We start from the raw sequence: 6,000 nt of genomic DNA, 5'->3' as shown, positions 1-6,000 counted from the left end.
AGCACGGCAGAATAACGAGGAGGAGGTGGGACCTGATGTTTAATGAAAACAGAGATGATAGTATGGTTGGGGGGAAATGTCAGTTGCAGGTCAGTAGTGACCAATAGCTATTACTGTCTGATGGTTCTTGTATGGCCCATGGGACACGGGGATAGGGATCAATCCAGCTTCCAGAGTTAAGCTGTTCACATTGCATCAGCTCTTTCCCAGTTTGCACTACCTGGCACCTCCATCAGAGAGGCCAAGGACTGTATGGGCCTAAAGAGCAGCTTACCCTTCTCCCCTACAGGATGGCTATGGTAAGAACTAGTTTTTGGGCAGAGCTAGGGCAGGAAATGCTTCTCCTAGCCCATGAAAATTTTTGAGATTTAATTTTTTTGCTGTTTTGCATCTGGATGAAACCAAGCACTCACCTGGGATGTGGGAAGCATGGGTTCAAGTCCCTGTTCTGGATGATTTAGAGCATGGCTCTCTTACATCCCAGCTGCCATAAGCACTGGAGGGAAGCTCACTCTCACACTGACCGGAAATTACATTCTGGACCCAAGAAACCTGCACAAGAGAAAATGTTGCGAAAACTGATTCATTTCTGGGAAAACGTTTTGACCAATCCACCACTTGGTTTCATCATTTTCCAATGAAAATCCATTACATTAAAAGCTTCCCAACTAACTGCTGTACAGGACAGCACTATTTTATGTAAGGGCTTGACTGCCTCACTTTAATTAAAAAACACACCACTGAAAAAACTCAGGGCGTTCAAACAACTCCCGATGAGCTTCACTCTGATCTTCACTGGCTGATAAACCTTTCCATGCTGCCATTCAAAAACTCATCCGAAAGGCTCTCTGCAGATGGTCAAACCTATCGTGTTTGATAGGGGATCCTGCACCCTGCTGATATGTCCAACTGATGGACCTGTTGTGCAGTTCTGTTGTTCAATTGACAGTAACCATGTTCCTTTCCTTACCGTAGCTGTGCCACTCTTCACTCGCATGTATTTGTCACTGAGATAACAGTGGAACTTGGCCTCCCAGCCTGTTGGTGATGGAATGGAGGATAGGGTAGAGAGCTTCTCTAAGGATGGCATGTGTGTAGGACAACAGCTGGAGTGCCACACTGGAGCCAGAAGGAGAGCACTTCTCCTTCCCAGCTCACGAAACAGCAGTAGGTGGGCAGGTGCCGGTAGCAAGCAGAGGTCTGAAGTGTAGGAAGCCTGGAAGGGGGAGCCCTGCCTGGTGGGGGGTGTCATAGTCAGGATGCCCCCTGCCCCAGCCACCTGCAGTGGTTCTAGCCTCGATGCTCCATTTGTGAGATAGCGATGACACCTGTTGCCACTAGGACGATAATGAGAATGAGGAACAGGAGGGACAGTGTCAGGGCCATGATGTTCAGGCACTTGGCAGTGGTGCCGGAGCTGCTTGCACTGCTGTTGTTGCCAACGACTTTACGATCCCTGGCCTTGACAGAGAAAACCAGTGCCATGAAGCCGAGGCAGCAGAAGTTGATGTAGAGGGTGCTGAAGAGAGCAGATGATGTGGTCATGGGGAGGGGGTTGGTAGGGGTTCATGTTGATAACTGTGGAGCTGACAGTGGGCCCTGGGGTCACCACTCCGATCTCATGCTCTTCCTTCAGGTGCTCATAGTTGTGGTGCGGGAACGCCTGGCTGCTGTGGGCCAGGAAGGCATACTGGGTGTTTTCCATCTTGCCTCCAGGTGACCTGCTGCAACTGCTGGCAGAGCCTGGGCAAAGAGGGAGCAGCTGTGCTCTCCCAGGCAGCCAGACTTCGAGTCTGGAGTCAAGCTCTGGCCAAATCTACGTTGTGGCTCATAAAAAATGCTGGGACACATTCTGCTCCCAGTTCCCCATTGACTCCAGCAGGAGCTCCCTGTGCACAGCTGAGAACAAAATGTAGACCAATGCATCTCATTTACCATAGGAGGAGTTTTCTGGTCTCCATCCTGTTCTTTCATTACAGATGCCCCAGGCTAACAACATGAGAATTTCCTTATCTTTCCCCAGCACTATAAATCAAGTCTTTACCCAAAGACTTGATTTACCCAATTTAGAACCATATTGGCCACGGACCCTCCCTCATGGCATGAAATGAGCAGATTGCAGCTGCTGTCACCTTTACAATGGCAATGAGACTCATAAAGACTACAGATCCCAACATGCAAAGCTCCAAACTGATCTGGCCTCGTTAGTCCAGATGAAGCATTGCTTGTTGCGGACTGTAGTGTCTGTGGGCTGCACTGCCATATTAAGGATAAGGGCTGAATTTAAGTTTGCTACCTCAGAGGTACTAAAAACAAAACAAAACAGGACTTCTGGGATGATCCTGACCCCATAAAACTGGACAGCTGTCAATGTGTACAGATTTCCAGGACAGCTACCTCAAAAAAGGGATGGTCCTGGGAAAACCTGGACAGGTGGCAACCATAGCTGAATGGTGTAATCCCATAGGCTGCACTGGAACTGCAGGTCACAGTGTGAACAGGTCACAGTGTGAACACCTCTGCTCTACTGATGATTCCCTTTCACAGTGACTCCATCATATTTGCACTGCATTTGAGAAATGGGGGTGGTGTTATTTATTTGTATGTGATAGCTCCCTTGATGCCCCTGTCATGGACCCATGACATGGACAACTCTAGGCGCTGTATGAACGCAGAACAAAGAGCTGCCCCAAAGAGCTTACAGTCTAAACAGCGTTTGCCTCACTGTCTACAGCATAGCAGCAGCACTGAAAGAGAAAACTGGCCTTAAAACTGGTGTAACAGAAAAAGGAGCTTTATCGCTTACCATTTACATGAATTATTTAATATTTCAGCCATAAACTTACTCTTCTGCCTGTTAAACAGATATTAAAGTTGGACAGAAACTGGTTTACAATTGCTGATATTAGGCCCATGCACAGCCAGGGTGTAATAAATTGTCACTTTGCAGCAAGATGGCTGCTTTGTCCTTGATTTTTCAACCCAATGACTGTCATAAGCACTGCTGTCGGTGCCACACTGTGCCAGGTCTTGATTGGCAGTGAAAGGTAACAGTGATGAGAAAAGAAGTAATAAAGGGACCAGTCATTTGAGGGAAGGATAGTTTGGTGGATAAAGTACTGGAGTGAGAGTCAGGCACTTTGGATTCAATTCCTGCCTCTAGTTACAGATTAGCAGTATGACCTTGTCTCCCTGTTCCTCACTTTCCCAACTGTGAAATAGGAATAATAATTTTGACCTGTCTTTTTAGGTTGTAAACTCTTCCGAATAAGGATTAATTCTGTGAGTAATCTGGAACCTCTCACTGCTACTGGAATATAAACAATGAGGAAAAGCAAGGGATGGCAGACAAATAAGAAAAGGAAAGGAGTGTACATCCAGATGTCTTGTTCAAATGTGTCAAAAGGTGATTGCATTTGTCATCTTAAGTTTCTCCTGAGATTTTAGCTCAATACAGCGCTCTTTTTCACTTTTTGGTACCAATGGAGTGTTGCAGCTGTCGTGTTCTGCCCCAGCAGCAGATGCATTTCCATGGCATATGATGCAGTTCTATATGTTTCATCCTGGACCTGAGAAACCTTCCTGAAGAAAATTTCTTTGAAATGGTTACGATTCCCTGAAAAGTTTCAGTTTTGATGAATTGATATTTTCCACTGAAAAATTCCTTACCCCCTCTGATTGTGAGGCTTCATTAGTTATCATTTGCAAAGCACTGTCAGAACTTAAGGTGCTAGGAGAAAAGTATTAATTATTAATAAAAATGAACTGCATTTCCTTATCTCACAGGAGCAGAGTGGCCTTTTCAGAGATAGCATGCTCCAGTGGGTAGGCACTGGACTGGCAGTCAGGACTCCTGGGTTCTCTACCTAGCTCTACTGCTGACTCAGTGGATGACATTTTACCTCTGTGTTGTTGCCTTCCTCCATAAATGGAGGGTGATGATACCGACCTGCTTTTGGAAAGGTGCTTTAATATCTTTGAATGGAAAATGCTAAATATTATTATTATTAGTGGCAGATTTTCAGAGCAGTCAGTGCTAGGGTGTTGGTTGCCTCACATCCTTTCTGGTAATAATCTAAACTAAACACATGGCAGGACTGACAGCTGGACGTTTCCTGCAGGTAATATGAGGGCGAAGTCTGAGTCACCCATTTCAGCTGTAGCATTACCACCACTTTACACTCTCTATGGTAACACAGCAGCACAAGGAACTAATGATTAGAAGTATGGGAAGAAATGTTTTCATACTCACTTTGAAAGGATTGCTTTGTTTTCTCTAGGTCCCAATTAAAGCATTATAACTTTGAAAACATTATAAAATGGCATTTTGAGAAACAGATTTGGGGTTTGCTTGTTTAGGTTAATATTTGGATGGGGAAAGCATGAAAACAATGACACGACCAGAAAAAATTTGGCTTCTTTGTGCAATGCTGCAAGAAGGTTGGCTTTGTGGAAAATTAGCATCTTGTATTCATGCCATAAGATTAAATGGTGACTTAACTCCTAGCCTTAGTTAAGAGGCAGTGCTCAGTTGTGCCATAGAAAAAGGAGTCTCATGAAGGGGTTGCTTTCTTCTCTGCTTGCTTTCAGGATGGGAGGGCACATAAGTAACTATAGCCCTTTTCTCTTAATGGAGTAAACCTCACAGGGTCAAAACAGAAGCATGAATAAAATGCCTCAAAGACAGCCTAGAGTTTTTCCCATATGCACACTGAACTCCAGCGGGTGGGCTCTTAGCAGTTCCCCTGGGGCACACAGTACCTCACAGAATCGGGCTCAGATAGGCGAGCAGATCAAAGCTGTTCTGAGACCACTTTTGAGAATGAGTCTTGACAGAGTTTGGCCAGGATCTGGATATCATTATCTCCTCGTACACATAGCACTAGCGTAATTGTACTATGCTGGATTGTGTTTCAAAAGTAGGATTAAGTTTATCCTTTGTGTTGACCTTAATGATGTGATATAAATAGGTTACTGTTGTGGCAGGCCAGTGGGGTTACAGGAATTTGTCATTGTGCTACAATTGTGATTATATCTTCTATGCTGAAACTGAACACAATAGACTGCAAGAATGCACATTGTCTAGTAGTTCAAGCATGAGAATGGGAGTTAGGAGTTTTGATTCTGTTTCTGCCCTGACTCTAACTTGTTCTGTGACCTTGGGAGAGCCACATAAAAAGACAATGTTAAATACATTAAAAATATGGATCCAGATTTTCATCTGCTATAAAGTGACTTCAGATGCAGCAATGATGATTTGCACCATCTAAAGATGTTTCATCATCATATTTGTGACTAACAAATGTCCTGATCTATGAGAACTCCACAGTATTGAAAAAAAAAAAAAAAAAAGAATCCTAATTTTACTACTGACCTTTTATGATTTTTGCATTTCCTTCAGCTTGCATGTAGGAAATAGGCTAGTCATTTTCTAATCCATTTCACTTTCCAACTCGGGGTCACTAAAAGGACTGATCAAACATTTTCTGTCAACAGTTTTTTTGACAAAATGAACATTTTTGTGGAAAGTTCCTGCATTCCTCGAAGATTTTTTATTTTTTATTAGAAAAAAGAAACTGTTAAAGCAAAAAGCTTTTGTCTGAAAACAAAACAAAGCAAAAACAAGCAAAGAAACCAACAAAAAAGTTGGGGGTTTGGATGTTTTGGGCCGAACATTTTCAATTTGGGGTGGCAAAAAAGAAAAATTATTTCAACTAAACCCGAATTGCTATTTAGATTTAGGATGGGCAATGTTTAATCAGTTTAAAATCTGTTTCCGATAGATTTTTTAAAAAATTTAAATTTCAAAGCTTGATTTCAACCCTTCGGGCCCAATCCTACAGGCTCTTTTATACTGAGGAGCCCCACTGGCTCCTTCTTGCAGGCTCGGGGCCTTGAGGCTGGAGTTGAACTTGACTTGATGAATGTCCTTTTCATCTCTCTAGGTGGCTGTTCCCAGAGCTATACACCAGGGATAATAATATTTACTTGCCTCATCGA

At 43.6% G+C, this 6,000-nt stretch overlaps 1 protein-coding gene across 1 annotated transcript in view; it reads left to right on the top strand.

Annotated features, from left to right (window-relative positions):
• The first annotated feature begins 3,319 nt into the window (after positions 1-3,319).
• The window catches only part of LOC137153297 (BTB/POZ domain-containing protein KCTD12-like), a 39,450-nt gene continuing 36,769 nt past the window's right edge, over positions 3,320-6,000 (top strand). The window contains exon 1 of the mRNA XM_067548471.1: positions 3,320-3,406. The gene's annotated coding sequence lies outside the window, so the exon portion shown is untranslated. The remainder of the gene's footprint in view (positions 3,407-6,000) is intronic.

The sequence above is a fragment of the Emydura macquarii genome, unplaced genomic scaffold, assembly GCF_026122565.2.
Source record: "Emydura macquarii macquarii isolate MOO-44397 ecotype Brisbane River unplaced genomic scaffold, CSIRO-AGI_Emac_v2 contig_1253, whole genome shotgun sequence".
Classification (NCBI taxonomy): Eukaryota; Metazoa; Chordata; order Testudines; family Chelidae; genus Emydura; species Emydura macquarii.
The sequence above is the reverse complement of the archived record's forward strand: the minus strand, read 5'-3'. Positions and strand labels throughout refer to the sequence as shown.